General features: G+C 38.0%; 1 pseudogene; it reads right to left on the bottom strand.

The window, feature by feature from the left end:
* Window positions 1–11,076: 11,076 nt before the first annotated feature.
* On the bottom strand, window positions 11,077–12,872 carry LOC121754388 (annotated as a pseudogene).
* Between the last annotated feature and the right edge of the window lie 361 nt (window positions 12,873–13,233).

Consider the following 13,233-nt stretch of genomic DNA (forward strand, 5'->3'; position numbering starts at 1 on the left):
CAAACGTGATTGTAGTCGCAAGTCTGATCCCTCAACTCACTCACCTACTTATTTTGGCTGATAATTGGAAAATTTTCCTGGATTTCTTTCCAATTTTATCTATTTCACTTTTATAATTTTAACTATGGACAATATCTTTTCAGCAACAATTTACATGTAAAATGGAATTGTGGATTTTTAATTAATACTCTCTTTGTTCATTATTTAAAAATTCATTTTATTATGTTGGATGGCCGATCATTTATAGAACTATTTATTTTATTCCACTTTTAGTACTCGAACCTCACATTTCACTAATATCTTGCACTCACAATCCATTATAAAGCTAATATACTAAAACTAAGTCTCACATGCCACTCATTTTCTCTCTTTACTTTTCTTCACAAAATCAAACAATTTCTTAAAACTCGTGTCGAGTTAAAAGGACTCTTTAAATAGTTGAATGGAGGGAGTATAAGAGCATCCACAATGGGAGCCGATCGCAAGGGTCGAGCCATCGGCTCCCCCATCGGCTCTGAGAGGCCTCCATTGTGGAGCACGAGCCTTTCTCCACTTATCATGGGCTCCTCCCCAAAGACTGATAGATCGGTGTAGTCGATCTCTTCCTTTTATTTATTTTTTTAATTTTATTCATTTTTTATTCCTTATATGTACCTCATTCCCCACTAATTATTCACATTTATCTCACTCTACATTTTACTTCTCTATAGTCACAATGTTCACAATATTTTTAACAATGTTTTAGTTTGTTTTTTTCTATAATTTTTTTAGATGTAAGATGTTTTCTTTTTAATGAAGTTTATTTTTTATTGAGTTTTCTCCATTTCTTGTTATTCTATATCATTTTATTTCATACTAAATTAAAAGTGAAAAATATAAAATAGTGAGGATGTGGAAAAGATATGGGCTCTGAGATAGGCTCTGGGATAGACTCTCATTGAAGGGAGATAAGCTCTGAGATGGGCCTGCTGACCTGGCAGAAAAAAATGGAGATAGGCTCTAAGATAGGCTCCGAAGATAGGTCACCATTGTGGATGCTCTAACACATCTATAGACCTTTGTAATACACTTGGTTGCATTAAAGCATGCACAACAACGCTCTCTACAGAGAGCATACTCTTCACTATTCATGGGTCTGATCCCACTTTTCTTCATATTTTATTCTTTACTTTTAGCTAAGGCACGACACCACAACCATGCTCTTTCCCGAGTAATGCTCTTTACTATACATGAATCTCACTATTCTATTAGTCAATTTAAAAATTACAGTTACTAAAAATATTTCATTAATAATAAAACTTCATTAATAAACTCAAAATTGGCATTACAAATTCCTAAAAAATTAAAACTTATGTAATTTAAATTCTAGAATTAAAAAGCACATTAAAAATTACATAATTTCAAATCATAGTTAAAAAAATATAAAGTTACTCTTCTGGTGACGGAGGCGGTGGAGGCATATTCAAACGACATGAGGAGTGCAATTGTTTGTTGATGTGTCGCTCGTTCTGATGGCGACATACGAGAAGGGTCAGCCGTTGTAACGACGTGCAACATTCCAAATAAAATAGTTGTGGATGAATCGGGGGATGTTTGGTTTGGTCCGTCTAGTCCCCTTCCTCTCGCTTGGTTTGGCCCGTTGAAAAAAAATTTAACTTATAGTTTGGTTTGACGTGAAAAATTGAGTGATTGAATTAGGGTATTATAGATGACTTGGATGAATTTGAGATTAGAAAAATGAAACAAAAAATAATTAAAAAAATGAAAAAGGGGTCATAAACAGTTCTATTTTGAAAAGTGAAAAAAAATTGAATTTTTTTCAGATTTTTTATGAGTTAAAATAAATTAAAAAAAATTGTATTAAATCGACCCCACTCGCGAGGGGGTATCACGCCCAGCCCACGCCGCGCTACGTGGGCTGGCCCCATGGTACTTCGCAGAGAGCACGCGCTCTCTTGCAAGAGCACATTCGTGCTGTCGGCATGAGCACAACGGCGAGCTCCTGCTTGGTTATACCGACGGCACGAGCTGCTCTACCGCAAGAGCTGTCGTTGTGCATGTTCTTAGTTCTTCTACAAAATTTTATTTATTAGGTCTTTGTGTAAATGTACTCCATTTGTCCCATAAAAATATGTGCATTTGAAATGAAACGTGCATTAATGTACAATTGATAAAGTAAGAAGAAAAAGAAAAAGATAGTTTAAGTAGTGTTAGAGGATAGTGAAACTCACATTATTATTATTAGTGTTTAATGAGTTGTAATGGAGAGTCATAGTGATATAAGTTGTAAATAAATTAATGTATATGAATAATAAGTTTGAGACAATTTTTCATAAATTGAAATGCCCATATTTTTATGGGATAGATGAAAATGGAATGTGTACATATTTTTATTGGACGGAGAGAGTATTTTATTTCATTAGGTCCTTTTATAATTTTTGTTTCATTAGATTCTCATGCATTTTGATTTAAGACCATGTTTGGTTTACGGGAAAGTAAAGTTGACAAAGAAAATGATTCCCAGGAATATGATTCCAAATAACTTTACTTTCCTATGTTTGGAAAATATCAAGATCTTAAATTTCATATTTAATTTAATTACCATACTAAAAACATAGTTATTATTATTTTTATTTAAAAAAAGAATAATAATATAAAGTATTTAATAAATTATTAATTACAAATGATAATAATTATATTATTATATTTTTTATTATGATGAATAGTTTATATGAATTATCCATCATAATATAAACTAATATAATTATAATTATAGTTATATGTAGTATTATAATCATAAATTATTATAATAATAAATATTATTATTATTATTATTATTATTATTATTATATTTATGAATATTATACTTGAATAAATTTTATAATTTAAAATTTCACTACGACTTTATTGATAAATTATAAATTTATACAATAATAATAATAATTTATATTATATGATTTATATTATATAATTATATTTAATTATTTAGTAAATTATTAATTATTATTATGATAACAATTATATATAAATATTATAATAATATAGCTATAATTATGTTAATTTTAATTGTAGTTATTTAATATACAGAAATTAAGTGTAATTTATAATTTTTAAAATATTTTTAAAATATTTTTATTAATAATAATAACTATATTATTGTGTTAAATATGTAAGAATCCCAAAACTAGGAAAAATAATACCTAAGAAAAGTTTGGTTTCATAATCCTGGAAAGTTGTACTAACTTTCCATGTTCTCGGGATTCTGATTATTATCCCAGTTTGGTTAAAAACCGAAATAAACACATGAATTTAAAAATTAGGGAATCAGATTACTTTTCTAGACAGAATCCTGACAACCAAACATGGCATTAGAGGTTTTTATTATTGATTTTGGTGTATCATTATTTAACGGACTTCATAGTTTAATCAACTTTTCTTGTGTTATTTATTTTCCCTTTTTTCTTATTTATTTTAAAATTAATTATGTTTTAATATTGACTCAAATATTATTGAAAAAAAAATATTATAGTTTTATAATTGGCAGTATTAATGGATTTTATATTTTTTTTCAATAATTTTTTAGTCGATATTGCAATTAATTTAATTTTAGAATCTTAGAAAATATAAATTTAATTAGCATAAGAAATAGTATTAATTAAACGTAGAATATCGTTAAACAAAGATACAACTAAATTAAAAATAAAAATATATAAAAATTTTAAAATCAAAATGTATTAGTATAAGGACCTAATAACATAAAAAATTCAATATAACAATTAAATTTGTTAGTATAATAATATCATGAAAATTTGGTTTGTTGACTCGTTAGACTGAGGAATTTTAAGTTCAATATATATTCGTAATTTTAACCGTGTTTGATGGTATTTAGATCCAACTTTTGATTTTAGATTACAAACTGTACTTATCGTATGTGGATCAAAATGTAGAAAAATTAGTAATAAAGAGGTTTCACGAAATTTGAAATACACGCTATTTACTTTTGAATTGGGTGTAAATATTATAAATATTTGTAGTTTTTAAGATACCAGTGTTTATCCAGTGTTATGCACAACCTAAATATTTTTCAAAAACAATAACAAGGAGGAAGAATAAAAAATTAAATATAACAGCAAAATGTAAAAAAAAAAGAGAGTAAAGATTACAATATTAGTATGAGTAAAAGAAACATAAAAACTCAAAATCATTCAAATAACAAAACACAAAAAATGAAGTTAATAAATTTGGAAAAACTTCTTCATACAGTAGTATTGTTTGTGCCATCAACTTCATTATAACAAACTAAAATCTTCAATGAATCACCACTTGTGACTCTTGATACGACAATATATAGTTTATGACAAAAAAACAAGTTTCTTTCTCTTTCTCCTAGTTTACCAATTACGTTGTGTCATTCCTCCAATGTTTATTTTTGTGGGATGCATATAGTGTAAAGGAATGTCGATAAAGTGAATGTAAAATAAGACATTTGATAGGGGAATGTCACAAAATGAAAAAATAGACATATAATAGTGGACCTTACTTAATTAGCTAAAGTTGAGAAATTGAAAATTGTCATGAGCATTAACTTTTATAGCTATTTCATTTATTTTATGTGTTATTCATATTTTGTTTTATGATTAATGTTAAGAAGTTATGGTAAAAATAAGATCTTTGAAGTTTTTTAACTTTTGATCAATTGAGTTTAGATTGTGTTTTGATTTAAAAAAATACTGAAAAATTGTGAATTATTTTCTTTGATATCCTAGCGAAAAATGTAGCACTATTTCATTCTCATACCCAAGCTTGTAATGAAGGTTTAAATATTATTTTTCATTTGATCAAGCCAAATATGATTTGAATAAAAAAAAGTAGCAAAACAAAATACTACTCCATCCGTCCCATAATAATTGTCACTTTTTTTCCATTTCGGTTTGTCCCACATTAATTGTCACACTTCGTTTTTACCATAAATGGTAAGTATGTCTCACGTTCCGCTCACCCACTTCACTCACATTTTATTATAAAACCATTATAAAAAGTAGGTCTCACATTTCACTAACTTTTCAGTGAACTTTTCTTTACATTTCTTAAAACCCGTGCTCACAATAAGAGTGACAATTATTGTAGGGCGAAAGGAGTAAACTATTTAAATATAACTATTATGGGTATTGAATTTGCAAACTTTATACATTGTAGTCTGTCAACACATTAACTATAAGAAATCATAATCCCAGTAATTAGAATCATACTAATAAAATTATTTATCTTACAAACAAACCGGCCTAAACGTATCAATTACTTTTGTTTTAATTTATCTATTCAGTATTATGTTTATATGTCATGAATCCATTCATGATTCTTTTTGTCCATGAGATCGAGACTCCTACTTCATTAATCCATATCACACTCATTTCTGGAAAAAAATTGAAGAAAGTTACGCCCTCTGAGAGCATCTCCAATAGAGAAAGCCCAGTCATAGCCTAGCCACAAACTCCACCTGCCACATCATCAGCATTAAAAACTCCTTCTGCCACATCATCAGGACAAGCAACTGGACAAGCAATAGGCCAACCATAGCCTAGCAACAATAAACAAAATTATAAAAAACAAATAATTAACAATCACACAAAATACGGAATTAAATTTACGACACCGATACGGGAAAATTCAATAATTTCATTTAAATTAAAAAAGTACATTAAAAAAAATTACATAATTAAAAAAACCCTTCTTCCACACACGAATTACGGAATTACATAATTAAAAATTAAATGCGGAATTAAATTTACGACACAGATACGAGAAAATGCGATAATTTTATTTAAATTTAAAAAAGTAAATTATAAAAAAATTACATAATTAAAAAAAATCGGCTTGCCGATTTCGAGCCTACAATGGCGACTAGCGGATCGGCTAGCGCCCACGAATCGGATAGCCTAAATTGTCGCAATGGAGGCTAGCGGACCGGCTAGCGCCCGCGATCGGCCAGCCTATCCGCTAGCCTCCATTGGAGATGCTCTAAGAAGATGGACATCTACGTCGTCGTTTCGATCTTCGGCGAAATCAACAGCTCCCAGCAGGAGCACACGCCACGGCCACCCAAAAATGATGGCGGCCCAATCCGATGTGGAATTTCCCATGGAGTTCAAGGTGGGTTCGATGGCCATGTAGTTTAACTAATAGCATCCGCAACGCATCTCGGAGAGACGAGATGGCCGCGAGACAACGTTGCAGCCTTCCGTCCCGGTCTCGTCTCGCCCAGCGTCTCGTCCCGGAGGGACAGCTCGCGCGACAGCTCGCCACTCGCCAGCGCCACGTGGCGCGCGCTGGCGCTAGGCGTGACGCCCACTCGCCGGCCCGCGAGTGGGCGTCGTCACGCTGACGCAATAAATCATTTTTTTTTAAATCGATTTAATAAAAAAATTTTAAAAACGGTAATATTACCGTTGAACGGTAATTTTTTTTTATTTTTTTTCTTTTTAACTCTATAAATACTCTTCTTTCATCCTCATTATACACACAAACACACATCTATTATTCTCAAATCATCTCCATTTTCTCTGCAATTTTCATCTCACCTCTCCAATTTTCATCACAAAATGTTCGGCAACGGAAACTCTGGCGGCTCCGGCGGCTTTGACATAAACGCGTTTGGCGACTGGGGGCATGTACAATGTCTTGGGTGGTTCCGGTTCCGGTTCGTCGATGCCGGCGGCGTACCAACCACCCCATTTTGATGTGGATGCATATGGTCGTCCCTCCGCCCCGAGGTATTCGCAAGGATTGTCCCAAATTAGGGAGGATTATCCGGATGAACCCAATCCGGAAGGAAGACGAGGCAGTGGAAGCTTCAGGGGTCGTGCATTCGACACCGTGGAGGAAGAGGATGAGGTGGCCGAGGAGGAGGAGAATATAGGTCGACATCCATACAGCCGGGCGGACACGATGACTTTGTTCAACGCTTGGGTCAGCGTCTCGTACGATCCCATCGTCGGGAATCAACAAACCCGCAAGTGTTTTTGGGAAAAGGTCACCGCCACCTACAACGAGAACAAGCCGGCTCGGTCCCGCCGCCGCACCCTGAAGATGCTCCGCAGTCATTTTGACCGCGTTGACAGAGATGTCAAAAAATTTTACGGCATCTGCAAGAATGAAGCAGCTCAATACCAAAGCGGAGCCAGTGGGGCTGACATTATGAGAGCGGCTTTGCTATTCTTCTTTGACGACAACGGCAAAAAATTCAAACACGTCGATGTTTGGGAGGCTGTCAAAGACGTTGAAAGCTGGGCCGGCGGTGTCCAGTCCAGCCAGGGCTCGAGCTCGAAGCGCACGAAGCACATGGTGGGTGGCCAATACTCGTCTAGTGAGGGCGGGTCAGGCAGCGCCTCACAAGAGGTTGAGGGCACAACCACCGATGCAGGGGGCTCCTCCCGTGGGCGCCGTCGGCCGCAATGGACCAAGGCGGCTAGAGGGAGGAGGGGCCGAGGCGAATCAAGCTAGGCGGGCTGGGGCTCGGTCTCGGGCTCGAACACCCTATTGTCCATGTACTTGACCGCCACGATGGCGGACACTTCCCGCATAACGCCTCCAAAATATCAAGCTCATCTTGCCGGAATTGAGTATATGACAAGACAAATTGGTATTCCGCCTCCAGGTAGCTTGAGTGCACCGCCACCGCCTTCGGGGGATGATTCGTCGGCGGAGTAATTTTTTTAATTTCTATAAAATTATATTTTAAATTATGTCTTTTTTATTTATTTTGCCACGAATTTAATTATGTACTTTTTTAGGATTTTAAGTTGTAATTTTATTTTATTTAATGAAGTGTGTTTTTATTAATTGAATTTGTTGGAAATAAAAATAAAAAATGAAATTGAATGAATAGTTAAGGGATGAGATGGTTAAGAGACGGATAAGAGATGGAGGGTTGCAAGTGCTGTCTCTTAGTTAAGAGATGGAGTGAAAAGTACAGTGGGGCTCATGAATAGTTAAGAGATGAGACGGTTAAAAGACGGATAAGAGAGAGCGTTGCGGATGACCGCCCTTATCTTTATGTTATTCTAAGTCCATTGATTTAATTGAACTTCTAAATCGATGTTTCAATATGGTCAAAATCTGCAACTTAATTTGATAAATCAAACTATAAAGAATAAGTTCTCTCCCACAAAATTTACTTTCAATTAACAGATGAGAGAGAGAATAAGTTCTCTCCCACAAAATTTACTTTCAATTAACAGATGGGAGAGAGAAGAAGTTCTCTCCCACAAAATATACTTTACTTTCAATTAACATATGGGAGAGAGGGTGAGGAAGATGATGACATGTAATTTTCTTTTTTAATATTTTAAATTTAACTAATCAAATTGATGTAGTTTTGATTAGATGGGAGAGAGGGTGAGGAAGATGATGACATGTAATTTTCTTTTTTAATATTTTAAATTTAACTAATCAAATTGATGTAGTTTTGATTGGCACATCAGTTTTGATTTTATATTTTGGGGAAATATTAGAAAAGTTTAAAGTTCATGTATTTGTATTAAAAAATAAAATTAGAAAAAAATCAAAAAATATTCATAGTTCATGTATACATGCAAATAACCCTATTTTAAACTAAAAACGCCATTCTTCTTCTTCCATCTCATAAATTGTTGTCTATAAAACTCATACACCATTTATTAGTTCAATTGATAGTTACTCTTTTATCACTTCTAGCATAAAAATTACTAAGTCCATCCGCAACGCTGTCTCGTATTCGTCTCTTAACCGTCTCATCTCTTAACTATTCATGGGCCTCACTGTACTTTTCAATCCATCTCTTAACTAAGAGACAACTCCATCTCTTAATCATCTCATCCCTTAACTATTCATTCAATTTCATTTTTTTATTTCCAACAAATTCAATTAATAAAAACACACTTCATTAAATAAAATAAAATTACAATTTAAAATCCTAAAAAAATAAAAAAAAATACATAATTAAAAAAACACATAATTAAAATCTAAAATAAAAAATAAAAAAGATATAATTTAAAATACTAGAAATTAAAAATTACATACTTAAAAACTACTCCGCCGGCGAATCATCCCCCGAAGGCGGTGGCGGTGCACTCAAGCCACCTGTAGGCGGAATACCAATTTGTCTTGCCATATACTCAATTCCGGCAAGATGGGCTTGATATTGGGAGGCGTCATGTGGGAAGTGTCAGCCATCGTGGCGGTCAAGTACATGGACAATAGGGTGTTCGAGCCCGAGCCCGAGCCCGCCTGGCTTGATTCGTCTCGGTCCCTCTTCCCTCTAGCCGCCTTCGCCGCCTTGGTCCCTTGCGGCCGAGGGCGCCCACTGGAGGAGCCCCTTGCATCGGTGGTCGTGCCCTCAACCTCTTGCGAGGCGAGGCCTGACCCGCCCTCACTAGACGAGTATTGGCCACCCGTCGTGTGCTTCGTGAATTTCGAGCTCGAGCCCGTGCTGGACTGGACACCGCCAGCCCACCTTTCAACGTCTTTGACCGCCTCCCAAATATCGACATGTTTGAATTCTTTGCATAGCCGCTCTCAGAATGTCGGCTCCACTGGCTCCGCTTTGGTAATTCGCCGCATCATTCTTGTACATCCCGTAAAAATTTTTGACAACTCTGTCAACTCGGTCAAAATGACTGCGGAGCATCTTCATTGTGCGGTGGCGGGACCCCTTTGGCTTGTTCTCGTTGTATGCGTCGGTGACCTTTTCCCAAAAATACTTGCGGGTTTGTTGATTCTCGACGATGGGATAGTACGAGACGCTGACCCAAGCGTTGAACAGAGTCATCGTGTCCTTGCGACTGTATGGATGACGACCTACATCCTCCTCCTCCTCGGCCGCCTCCTCATCTTCCTCCGCGGCGTCGAATGCGAGACCCCTGGAGCTTCAACCGCCTCGTCTTCCTTCCGGATTGGGTTCATCCGGAAAATCCTCCCTGATTTGGGATAATCTCTGCGATTGCCCATACCTCGGGGCGGAGGGACGGGAGTATGCATCCACATCAAAATAGGGTGGTTGGTACGCCGCCGGGGTCGACGCGCCTTTGGTGTCCATCGTCGACGAACCGGAAGCACCCAAGACATTGTACATGCCCCCCAGTCGCCAAACGTGTTCAAGTCATAGCCGCCGGAGCCGCCAGAGTTTCCGTTGCCGGACATTTTGAGATGAAAATTGGAAAGGTGAGAGGAAAATTGGAGAGAAAAGAGAGACGAATTGAGTGTATAATGAGAATGAAAGAGGAGTATTTATAGAATAAAAAAGAAAAAAATTAAAAATTAAAATATTACCGTTGAATGGTACTATTACCGTTTTTAATTTTTATTTATTTATTTTTATTAAAATCGAATTTTAAAAAAATATTTGTTGCGTCAGCATGACGACGCCCACTCTCGGGCCGGCGAGTGGGTGTCACGCCTAGCGCCAGCGCTCGCCACGTGGCGCTGGCGCGTGGTGAGACGTCTCGCCAACCCACCCTCCGGGCCGAGACGCCCGCCGAGACGAGACCGAAATGGATGGCTGCATCGCCGTCTCGCTGCCGTCTTGTCTCTCCGAGACGAGACCGAGACGGGGCAAGACGCGTTGCGGATGCCCTAATAGTTCAGGTATTTTGGGTATCTGATGGAATTTTGGGTGCGGTGCCTAACTTTTGATTTTTTCTTGGATCGGGTACCCAATTTACACCCATATTGTCATCACCCTAGCTATGCACTCAAATCAAGCAACAATGACGTAGTCGACTCATCTTCATGACCTAATGCAAGACTTCTCCCATATTATTATTATTTAGAATTTTTTGAACATAGAAGCATATAACGAATTCGGTAAAAAATTGTTTGTTCGATTTCTTTTATTTGCACTAGATGTTTTCAAATTCAGAGCATTGCCATCTGAAGGTATTTAGAATTATTTCACATGGTATAAACTATTGATGAATGATAAGGATATTATACATGTATCAAAGGAGAGTGGTGTGATGCTCACATAAATATAAGGTATGTAGCATGTAGCATATCATTTCTTGTAAACTGTTATGTTAAATTCAAATCTTAGAAATTAATTTAAAACAAATGTTCACCACCCACAGACTTGGCTCCACCAACATTGGTAACAGTTCTTGTGTACTTCTGTGGCGTTGATCCAAGTTTGATCGAGAACGATGGGTAGTTTAGCTGTGCCTCATGAATGCTCGATTCCCTCTTGCAATCCACTCTGCGTTGCTGAAATTCAATCCGCACAAGTAGGGGATGTAGTCATCTGGTCGGAGGTCGTACATAAGTCCGGGATCATTGGCCTTGGTGGGGTTGACATGCCCTGCCCCCCGTGGCAAACACGTCAGCAGGGAGAAGCCTCTGGTCGTTGATTGGCTTCCCCCTGCGGTTCACCTGGTCCGCGGTGGTCATGATGGCCGACTTTATGGCCACCAGGGACCAGTCTGGGTGCGCGCTTTTCAGCAGCGCCACCACGCCGCTGAGATGCGGGAACGACATTGAGGTCCCTAAGATCATGTTGAAGCTGGTCGATGGAGGTGTTCCAGGATGTTGTTGCCGGGACCGGTGTTGTCGGGTTTCAGGATTCCGGGGCTTGAAATGCTGGGGCCTCTAGATGAGAAATATGTCATCTTCAGTGCTTCGGTTGTTTTTCCAATTTGGGTTCCTTTGTATATGATTTTGGCTTTGGGGTGTTTGGTGGATTTAAGATATGATTTCAATTCGATTGCGTCTCCGTAGCTGATGTGTGATGCGGGGAGAACATGGGGTTCCGAGGAAAGCGTGTAGCCTTGAGGGATGTTATTTATGAGTATCATTCCCACGCCGCCGGCCTTCTTCACGGCCTCCCCTTCACCGATTCTTGTAATAATACCTATGTCACACACTACTATCTTTCCTTTCACATGAAAACTCTTCAATTGTTCTTCCGCGCTGAGTGCTGGATCGTCGTAAAAGATTTCCGCTTCGGTTGTGGGAGGGAAGCCATGCGCCGATTCTCCGTCAAATTCCTTGCCTTTGCCGAGAACGACGGTGGCAGTCAGTTTCCTGTCCATCCTCGAGGCGCCGACGGTGAGGATCCACGGGGCCTCGTTCAACAAGGAGCGGGGGTCAGGGCCTCTGTTCCCGGCCGAGCAGACCACGGAGATCCCCTTCTCCATGGCCCTGAACGCGCCGATGGCAATGCTGTCGCTGTAGAAGGGGGCCGGGTCCCCTCCTAGCGACAGCGACAGGACGTACACGCCGTCTGCAATGGTGGCCTCGAGTCCAGCGATGACGTCACTCTCGGTGCAGCTACTGGGGCTGCATACCCTGTACATGGCAACATGTGCCAGAGGGGCAATGCCGTTGGCGTTGCCGAAGATGGCAGCGCCGCGGACGAAATTTGCCCCGGCCGTACCTGATGTGTGCACGCTGCTGCTGCTGAAGCCCCTCGCCCCGATCAGCTTGTTATTGCACCCCTTGGGGCCAAACTGGCACTTGCCCTTCCACTTGGCGGGCGGAGGCGGGACCCCTTGGTCGTGGAACGAGGGGTGGCCCGCCGTGATTCCGGTGTCGAGCAAGCCGATTATCACGCCTTTGCCGTAGTTGGATCCCTTCCAAAATCCTACATTTTGGTTTAGGCCTAGAAAATTGGGTGAGTGGGTGGTGTGGAGCTCATACACTCGCTCGGGCCGCGCGGAGATGAACCCTTTGACGCCGCGAAGCGCTTCTAAGTCGTCCGCGGCGCCTCCAAAAAAGAGTCCAAATGGACGATATATATATAATATATATATATATATATATGTTTGTAAAGTGTTTTGCTTGGCGCTTTTAACTTGGATAAAATTGACTGTGCAAATGAGAGCTACAAACCAGGCAAACGCCATTGTTAAATGTTTTTTTTTCTTCTTTGTTTATCATTTGTTAATTTATATAGTTAACTCGTAAATTTGTGACGGTGAAGTACTACGGTAAATTGCCGAAATTTGGGTTTTATTATGCTTACATATGAATTCATCCAGAAATTTGGGGTTTATTATCTCTTATTTCAATGCATTATTTTGATACTATATTAGTATTTGAAATAAATATTCAATACATAATCAAACTTAACTAATTAATTATTTCGAACAGGGAATACGATAGATGACGTGTGCATTAAATTGAAGCAATAATAGAAAATGCAATTTCCTTGGAGGATTTGGAATGTTAATTATATTTTTACTTGAATAAAAATGTTACTATGCT

The sequence above is a fragment of the Salvia splendens genome, chromosome 11 (assembly GCF_004379255.2).
Source record: "Salvia splendens isolate huo1 chromosome 11, SspV2, whole genome shotgun sequence".
In the NCBI taxonomy this organism is placed as follows: Eukaryota; Viridiplantae; Streptophyta; class Magnoliopsida; order Lamiales; family Lamiaceae; genus Salvia; species Salvia splendens.